This window comes from Myripristis murdjan, chromosome 18, assembly GCF_902150065.1.
Source record: "Myripristis murdjan chromosome 18, fMyrMur1.1, whole genome shotgun sequence".
NCBI classification, from domain to species: Eukaryota; Metazoa; Chordata; class Actinopteri; order Holocentriformes; family Holocentridae; genus Myripristis; species Myripristis murdjan.
In genome coordinates, this window is record NC_043997.1 from 28,407,418 (window position 1) to 28,418,265 (window position 10,848).

Sequence of the window (10,848 nt, forward strand, 5' to 3'; positions counted from 1 at the left end):
TGTAATTCCTAAACAGTTTTTTTTTTTCAACCCCTTCAATTAAAGCTGAAAATCTGCACTTCAATCGAAAACTTGATTACTCCATTTCAAATCCACTGTGGTGGTGTACAAGGACAAAATTATGAATATTGTGTCACTGTCCAAATACAAACTGTAGATATAGATATAGATATACATATAGATACAGATATAGATATAGATAGGTTCAGCATTTCAAATGCTTGCTGTATGGCTGAGCTTTGTTCAAACCCAAAGTGCTTTGTTTGAATTTGCAGTGGAGATGCCAAGGTTTCCGGAGATACCAAATATGCATAATTTTGTGTACATTTCCCTGTAAATCAGCAGGGCATAAGACATCTACATATATGACAATGGCATTTTCTTTCATATATTTTAAAATTTTACTCAATAGAAGTTTCATGTAGCTTCAGTGAAGTGTTATAACCAGCAGACACACAAAGTGGATATAACACTGTCCTACAGTATGGGGGACAGAATTCTAACTTTGAAGCTACTTCAAGGGGAAGTTTCAGAGAAAATATGTGTCTAAAGATTTAATTGTAGTGCAGAAATCCAGTGGGGGGATTACTTGTGGCGCTATCACACCCTTATCAAATGAAATGTTGGATGATGGAGCATGAATGCATGTTGAAACAATGTGTAAACCTGTGTGCTATAACCTTCACTAAGTCTTCACTGCAGGCCCTTTCATTGTGTGTGTGTGTGTGTTTACATATTTTATGTTGATATTCTACTCTGATGATTGTTGGAGTATGTGATGCAAGACAAATTTCTGTGTGAATGGACAATGAAGTGTAATGTTATCCTATGTCACAATTCATTTTGCACACTACAACTGCAATGTGTGTGTGTGTGTGTGTGTGTGTGTGTGTGTGTGTGTGTGTGTGTGTGTGTGTGTGTGTGTGTGTGTGTGATCGCAATGGTGAAATCTCATATCACATAGCTGTTGGCTTGGCTCAGTTGTGTGAAAGTCAACACTGACATCAGACTTTGGCCCCATAAAATGAGATTAAACCTAACAGAGATTGAGATACTGTAATAACTTGGACCCCGCAAACACACACAATCACACACATGATCCTGTTTCAGCTCATGCTGGCTGCGAGCTGAACATCCCTCTGGGACAACAGTGTTTTTAATTTGAAGCTGTATCCCCCTCCCACACTAGGTGTGTCACAGTGCTGGAAGTAATGGATTACATTTACTCTGTTTCTTAAGATAGGAAAATCTCTCATGGTTTTCGCATTGCATGGAGAAAGTCATACGTTAAAGGCCCCATGCTGTATACTTTTCCAGGGTTTAATTTTAACTGTTGATTTCCCTAGCAAGATGTATTTGTGGTTTTGAGTACCTGTGGTTTCACAGCTCCTCTCTCTTGCGTTTCTCCCAGAGCTCTGGCAGCACGGTTCATTTAGCCAATCAGAGGAGAGAGTCAGCCCCTCTCCACTGATTGGCTGACTGTTTTCTGAGTGACATATGGTCGGGCCAATCACAAGCAAGTAACTGAAACATATGTTGCTCAACGGAGCTCAGTGGTGCTCACCGGTAAACACGAATTATCATCTTATGTATGATTGTCATGGCTACTGCCATGGCAGTCTTATGTTTTTTTTTATTATTATTTAAATAGCTGACTGGCCCATACAGCCAGTAGATCAGCAGCCAAATTGACACTGGGCTGGCCCAATCACATTGCTAAACAACCCCTTTTGCGTAGTTTGGTCCTTCTTGCATAATGATTTCGGCAAATAAAGTCATTGCAAGAGTTTGTTTACTAACCACCGGGCCGGCCCTTGAGACACGCTGCTCTGCGGCCCATTGGTTATTTTTCTTCACTGACACGGGGCTGGACCAATCATGCCACAAGCCTTTGGCTCGGTGCGCCGGTGTGCAATGCAACGTGGTTCGAACGTTATCTCATAGGATCTACTGAGATGGAGAGAAAACGCAAAGGCAGCGCAGAGAAACTGCGAGAAAAAAAGAAACTTCCTCTTCAAGCAAATGCTGCCAAATGTTACAAAAAATTACAGACATGTTTGCCACGGCAGGGCTATCATCATCCGAAAATTGCATTTTTAATGCCATGGGGCCTTTAATGCATCAACAGTACTTCATCTTAGGATACAGTTTGTTACTGTAGGCGATGCCTACCTTAGCAGCCATGTTGGTGTCCCTCAGGGCTCCATTTTAGGGCCTCTACTATTTTCTCTGTATATTAACGATCTTCCAGATGTTTGCCCTGACTTCACTGTACTGATGTATGCTGATGATGCTGCTATCATCACACATGGTAAGGATACCATGATGATAGCATCTAAGCTCACTGGTACACTGGCCAGAGTCTGGTTACTAGACTCATGTCTCATGCTCAATACAAAGAAAACAGTTTGCATGATGTTCACCAAGCAACCAACCAAGTTGAACAGATCTTGTGTTTTCTTGGAGGGCGAAGAATTGGAGCTGGTACCTCATTTCAACTATCTTGGGGTTGTACTGGACTCCAATCTCACATTTTAAAAAACACATCAAAAAGGTGTCCAATACAGTCAAGTTCAGCATTCAGAACCTGAAACAAATCAGGCCCTTCATTACAACCGAGGCGGCTAAATCCTACCTACACTGTATGATTCTCTCCCACATAGATTATTGCTCTATTGTTTGGTCGTTCAGTGGTATCACTGTACTCAAACCCTTAGAACAGCTCTATAAAAAAGCCATCAAGGTTTTTGATAAAAAACCACAGTCATATCATCATTGTGCTATTTTAGAGAAATACCATATCCTCAGCTTTTACAACTTCAGAATATTCAAAAGCACTTGTTTGATCTATAAATGTTTACATGGACTTGCTCCGCCTCCCTTAGGGGAGTTTATTAGAAGGAGGAACAGCCAACTGAGCACCAGAGCAGCCGCTAGGGGCGACTGTGATGTCCAACCTAGGAAAACATCTGTTGCGCTTAACACCTGGTCTGTCAAGGGATGTGCCAGCTGGAACACAGTGCCATTGGCTATTAGGGAAAGCCCATCGTTCGCTGCATTTAAAAGCAAACTTAAAACCTGGCTCAAAAGTAATCAATACTGCGACCATTAGACTTCACATTTTTTTGTTTTTTGCACATAGGACTATGCACCTTACTTAGGAAGTTCTAGCACTCTGAGAGTAGAGTAACCCTGTCCTTGTATGGGTTTCATGTATGTGATGTGTGGTATCTGCGCGTTGACATGTTGCTTGTTTATCCTGTCTGTAGTGTCTGTAATGAGATTATTGTAATGTGTGGTATTCTCTGTGATGATACATTACATGTTTCATTTTGTCTGTGTTTGTTATGAGATTACCTTAATGTGTGGTACCCTACGCGATGACACGTTACTGTATCTTATGTGATGATTGAATGTGACGACTGAATGCTCTGTATTTTATCGTTATTTATTTTCTGGGGACTATGGATGGAAAGTAGCTTTAAGCTAACTCTACCATATTTACATGTTTTTCTATATAGATCTCTCTGTATGTAATCTCATGTTCATTAATGTGCACTGTCCTGTCATAATAAAGAGAACAACAACAACAAAAAAATCTTAAAGGAAAACTATAATGCAGAATTTTTTCATCAAGTACTCAGCTGTGTTGCCTCCAATTCCTGATAGAGAAAATTTTACACAGAAGCATTGGTAAATTGGTATTGGTAAATTGATGTTTGTGACAAAGTGGGCTTAACAACAACATTTGTCACTTATGTACCTGTTCATTTACCCATTTCATTATCACACCTTTGTTTGTTTAGTTTCATTACATGTTATGTTAACCATAAATTCCAATCATTAGATCCAACACACATTACTATCCTGGCTCTGTTTTCATTTAGCGTTATATTTAAGATAAGATTTCCATCACTCTTAATTTAAGGTTTAAACACTAATGATAGCCAAACGTTGTTGTATCAGGTAATTTTATTGCTATTTTCGTTACACACACACATTTTCGGTACACAACATTATATAAATTTCCGTTGTCTTCTGATTGTTTATTACCAGTTGCAGGAAATCATTGTGTGGGAGGGAGGCCACCCGTTATTCTCGGCCTGTTAAGAGTTTTTGTTAATAATGATGATGTGTGTTTTTTCATTGCTGTGTTTGAGATGTTTCAAATGCCCATCCCTGTAGTGAAGATGGTTCGGGCCTAGTACAGTTTAATGAGTGGTAGGCCTACGTCACTATAAATTTAGTCCACTGAGAGACGCCAAAGAGAGGTGACATATAGGTGAGGCCAGGGCTTGTGCCATTATTTTGACTTTGTGTGGTTGTGAGTTGATTTATCCTCAGTTACTTATGTTAATAGTTTTTTTTCTTAGTTTTCTTGTTTTTGCACATTGCCTGGTTGCATGTTTATATAAACGTCCATCAATGGGATCTTCAACAAAGCCACAAGTCTTCCTTCTATTTCACAATAGACCCTCTGGCTACATCTATCTTACAATATTTCAATACTGCTAGCTATCTCTGATCCAATGGTAAAAATGGGTCTTTTGTTTTATGATTTCACAACAGTAAAATGCTAGCAAATGTTTAGTTTAAAAAGGTCACACTTGTCATGCTGCATAATCCAAAGGCCACTTCTGCAACATCCTGTCATGTGTGGCTATGAAACATGAAGCTGCTCATTTGGAAAAACACACATGGTTGTGGATGCATGCTTCATGAGAGGCACATGAGAGCATTTGGGGGAAATGGTCTTTGCAACAAGATCTGAGCGAAAATCTGTGTGTTTGCGAAGAACTGAGCATAAGACTGGACACCACAGACTTATGGATGTAATGCCTCCGCATATGGCATATGGAGTAGTTATCCTACATGCCATGCCAAATGGGGAGAAGCGACGTATTGCTTTTACCTCCTGAACATTGTCCCCAACAGAAAAAAAATACTCTCAAAGAGAGAAAGAAGTTCTTGGACTGATATACAGTGTAAAGAAATTCCACTAGTACTTGTGGTGCAGACATTTTAACTTAGTTGCTTAGTTTAAGGCCCGTTTCCACCAGAATGTTCCTGGTAGTATTTGGGGAGCAGGGGCTTCTACAGGAACGTCCTCTCGCTCGTCCCTCTTAACTGCCGTGTCTCCACTGAGAGGGCCGAGTAGGAGGAAGGTTCCTGTAAAGTTACCGGGCAGTTGCGCGACCATGACCAGGGCATCAAAATGCGTGTTGTTAAAAAAGCCTGTTGTTAGCAGCACACTGGCTTAGCTTGTCTATTCAGAGAAGAGGTATCACTTCGGCTTATTTTTCAATCTATGTTATCACACGCATACTACTGCTCATTCATTGGTAGCTGAATTGTTAGGTCTGTTTGATAAGTAATTTACATTTTTAAAATAATCATTTAAAATATTGTCAAATTAAAAAAAAAAGCCAACATGATGCAGGTCAAAGACTAAAAAAGAATATTGACTAAAACTATTGACTAAAACTAGACTAAAATACTTTGGATTTTCTTCGATTAAAACTAGACTAAAATGCCAAGACTTTTCGTCAACTAAAATGTGACTAAACAAAAAAGAATTCGAGTTGACTAAATATGACTAAAAGTAAAAAGGGCATTTGACACTAGACTAAACTAAATTGAAAATAGCTGATGAAATTAACACTGGTGGACCTGACTCTACTACCCCCCCCCCCCCCCCCCCCCCCCCCCACACACACACACACACACACACACACACACACACACACACACACACACCCCACCCCCCACCCCCATCCCGGGCCCGCATCGCCACCCCCCAAAGTGTCCTCCTTTTTGGTGTTGTGGAAATGGCCACCCTAGGGTAGCGTGGGCGCAAGATACCGTTTAGGGATAGCGGAAGTTCCTAAATCCGCAATTTGCGGGTAGCGGGTAGTGGCAGCGGGTAGCGTTATTTGCGGATTTAGGATTTAGGAAGAGGCGTTCCCCTGTAAAAGTTGCTATCTTGTGCACCTCCCGCCATCCGTAAAACACCTGCACTACCCGCTATATTATGCATAGGTGTGTTTTGGGCATTACGCCAGTTAAACCAATCAGTGTGCCAGGTGCCATTGCCTTTAAGGGCAGGCTGCGCTGTCCTAAATCCTAAATCCTAAACCCGTGATGGAGAGAGGGAGGTAGATTTTCTCAGGGGTTCTACTGAGGCTAAAGCAAGTTGGCTTTATATATATACATATTATATATTATATTATCGGCGAGTTAATTCGGGAGGTGGAGCCACATGTGTCCAAGTGGACGTGTCACAAGGTTGTACTGATTGAGTAAAATCCCCGGGTCACACCACAAACACACATGAGGCAGAGGTGGAACTATGTGTAAACTAATTTAATTTAAAATAAAATATTAAAAATAAAAATATAGCACAGCTGCTGGCTTATGATAAAACAATAAATCGTGCTGGCGTAAGTGTCCAAGTTAAAACAATCTTTCCTCTAAACAGTCTATATGGATAATATACTCAGTCCATTCCGGCGGCGTCCCGGTATCAGTCCGACCGTGTGCGTGGTGTGGCTCCATCGGGGTGTGCATTGAAGCCGCCTGGGCGCACTCTCGTAACAGCCCAAACTTTAGGGAAAGCGGATAGCGGGTGGTCGCAAGATAGCAACTTTAGGGATAGTGCATGAAACACGTCCACAGACACACCTCCAGGCGCAAATAACGGAGTCTGCATAATGGATAGCGGGTAGCGTGGGCGCAAGATACCATTTAGGGATAGCGGAAGTTCCTAAATCCACAATTTGCGGGTAGTGGCAGCGGGTAGCGGGTGGCACAAGATAGGGTCCTAACGGCCCTATCTTGCGCCAGACTCCCTAAACCCGTAGTCAGGACCACCCGCTATCCACTTTCCCTAAAGTGTGTGCGCAAGATAGCAATTTTAGGGATAGCGCATGAACCACACCCACGGACACACCTCCAGGCGCAAATGACGGACCCTGCATTCCAATACTCATACTATCATACTATTTAGTAGGGAAAAAAAAGATTTAGTGTGTCCCAATACATAGTATGTCAGATGCAGTATGCCAAGAGTACCAGGATGTTCTACTATCCGGTCAGATTTCGCAGTATGGATTTCAGCATGCTGCTCTGGCCATTCTGACCCACAATCCTTTGTGCAGCGGACGTTACGTCGCACTGACTGAGTTGCGTGTACAGGCCACGCCCACATACGGACGACAACAAAACGCACATATCTCACAAAACTCGCTCAGTGACAGCAGAAGCGACAGGAAGACAGAAGATCAGAAATCAGACAGAGGACAGTGCAGTATGAAACAGCACCTGCATTTTGACAACAACATTCAAATTTGCCTACGGACGGCGGCGGAAGTGAGCGAGAGGGCCGGACTTCAGGGATGATGTATGTAGTGTGTCCCAATAGTATGCATATGCAAGCATATTTCATACTAAACTACATACTTTGTAAGGGCAGCTGCAGTACATACTAAAAGTAAAAAGTGGGCGCAAGATACCGTTTAGGGATAGCGGAAGTTCCTAAATCCGCAATTTGCGGGTAGTGGCAGCGGGTAGCGGGTGGCACGAGACAGGGCCCCAAGTGCCTGGCGGGGCACCAAAAAAAAAAAAAAAAAAAAACAGGCTCGTGAAAAATCATCATAATAGTAATCATAATAACGATATATTTAAAATAAAAGTGTGTAAACTTTACACATTTTTATTTTAAATTAACATGCTTTACACTGTAAAGCATGTCAATAGATGTAATACAAAAATAACATAGGCCTATTTGCTCGAGAAAAAGATGAATCTCCTATGCGGCCCTCTTTCCAGTCTACCTTTGGTGCCCCCCTCCCCCACCGCCTAGTGGTCTGCTCCATTATGCTTCAGTCTCAAATTTGGCAGACCTGTGTTTGGACATGGCCTCGAAAAGGCATCAAGAGTCGGGGGCGGAAAAGAGAAAAAAGAAGAAACAGCGAGATGATGCCTGCGCGTCACTTGCAGGTAAGACGATGTTTTAAATAACAATTGTTAATTTTGTAACATTTAGTCCTAGTATGCATGTCTTTGCTCATGCCAGGTAATACTACCGTCAACAAACTTTGTAACGTTAGCTCCCACTAGCCATGTTCAGACTTAAATGTTATGTTGCAAATAATTGATGCTGGGCTAGCTAGTTATTTTTTAGTTATGGATATGGATATGGATTTGGATTATTGAATGCAATTCATCATGGTCACTCGGCTATTTTCAGTTAGCAATTGGTGCATTACTAGCAATCCTTCCTCAGATAGCTTTCTAGCTATGCTATTTCTGATCAAGCTTAACTTGGGGCTTGCTATTTCTTTTATCATCAGAAGTCGTCAGCCAAGTATTAGCAAAGTTTTCTTAGCATACTGCATTTCAGGACGTTTATTCGCAGACATCTCAACATGTCTGCTCCGGGTGGGGGGTTGTCACTACACACGGTCGCTGCAGTGACACACAGACACACACACGCTCGCTGCCTTTTGTACACTACACTACATGATCAATCTCACACACGCCGTCACTCTCCTCTGAGCTCTTGCTTGCGGGTGTCAGGGAGCCGCTCTCAATATATGGGAGACTCCCGGACGTTCCGGGAGAGTTGAGATGTCCGTATTTGGCGTTTGTTATGTACTATGAACCAGTATAGTGAAAATGTAACACTGCAGGTGATATGTTCACAAAATGATGAGTTGATGAATGGAAAACAGCTCTCGGTAACCTGAACTTTGAAGAAACCTTGCAACTGAACGTGATGTGATACGCCGAATTAGACCGGTGATTATCAAGTTTAGTAATTGTTCTATGCCGACATTTTCGAGAGGTTCATAGGCCAAGAGCGACATCTGCTGGTGAAACTGTGATTGAAAAAAATCAATCTTAAAGTTATGTAGATTTCCCCCCCTTCATATTCATAGTTTTCAAATTATGTACAGAATTTTTATATTGTGCCCCGTCAATCCTTGTCTATAAAGGTAAAATAATTATTTTTTTCATGTACCAGTGTTTTAAACATAGGCCTACAGAAGCCTACTCCGTTGTTTAAATTGTTCATATTTTCTATATTTTCTATATTCCTTGTTTATATTGCTTGTTGCTATTTATTGTCTGTTTTTACTGATGCTTTGTATTTTTGCTATCCACTTTGCTGCTGTAATGCTGGAAATATCCCCACTGTGGGACTAATAAAGGAATATCTTATCTTATCCTATCTTATCTCTCTACATAATCCTATAATTAATTATGAAATATTTTTTTGTACCATGGTTCAAAACTGTATTTCACTGTATTTTGTCTTGTATTTCTGATTACAGGATCAATGCTTAGTTATGTGCAAGGAGGAACTCAAGGCCAAGAGGAAGATTTAGATGATCAACCATCCACCAGTAGTTCAAGCAACCAACATCAACCACCAACCAGCAGGTCTGTAGACTCTGCAACAGCACCCAGCCTGACCAACAACCATCAACTACCAGTTCAGGTACAGATACAGCTCAGCATACAACCACCACTTCTGAAGGCAGAGGGAGTCCATCAGCATGTGACACTGTAGAGACATGTGTGCCCCCTCCAGCTGATCCTGCTCTATGGCCAGCACACATTGGGTACGTGGCTCAGAAACTGTCATATGATGACTTAACTGCTGATTTTGCAGCCAGGAAATGCAGACGTGTGCCTCTGTAGGGCCTCTAACAACTGATGCTTGTGAAAATATCTGGTACATAGTTTTATAGTATAGCATGGTCTTTTGTAGAGAGTTCCTTTGTTAACCCTCGTGTGACCCCTGGACGTTTTTGTCCATTTTCAAAATTCAAAACTCCCTCACAGACAGTCACCATCCTCACCAGAGTTGATTTTTGGTGAGGGGGTGTCATTCTGGGTGAAATTTGGAAATCTCAGCTTTCAGCATGAAAATCCATTATTTGACCCTGTAATGCATTTTTATCACATCCATGACCCTTCGTGGACAAAAATGTCCACCTGTCATTTATCCAATTTTTATTGTTGCTATTTGTACTTATTATCCTCAAAATCTTTGAAGTGATTCATATGGAGTTACACTAAGTCACTTTTAACATGGATTTCAAGATTTTAACCACCAAGTCAACCAAACACTTGCAGAACTTCATGTGATTGGACAGACAAGACAGTCCAATCAAATCAAGGCTGTCTCTCATTTGCCAATCATCAATCATTTTCCCCTGGCAACCTGCCGTCAACCTGCCGGCAACATCTGGTGTTTTCAGAACAAAGGTATATGTTGTTTACAAAAAATGGGTTAAGGCCTCATTTTTCACACGCCACACAGAGGAGCAGACAGAGAGAAATGGCAGGGAGAAAAAGCGATTTTCAGAGGACAATGGGCACTCCTGAGGCCAGAGTCAAGGTTTTGGAGTACCTGGAGAAATCTATCTACCAAGACCCCTCCTCAGAGGAAGAGTATGAAGAGATAGGAGATGAAGAGGAAGATGAAATGCTGGAAGAAGAGGAGGACTACAGCATGGAGGAGATACAGCAAGATGAGGAGAGTGTGCTTGTCTCTGACCAAGACTCCTCAGATTCCGATGATGCGCTGGATCAGGAGTGGGTCCCGGGCCAAGGAGCTGAGGAAGAGGATGAGGATGAAGAAGGAGAAAAAGATGAGAGCCAAGGGGAGGAAGAGGAGGACGAGGGGCAGGATGAATATCTTGAAGCGATGGAAATGGAGCAGGATGTCTGGTGGTCAAAGGGCACCAGAAAAAATAATTTCAAAGACAAAATCCACTGGCTCCCGGTAAATTCTGAGACTTTTATTTATGAGCCACCCAAACATGGTCCAGTTGGCGG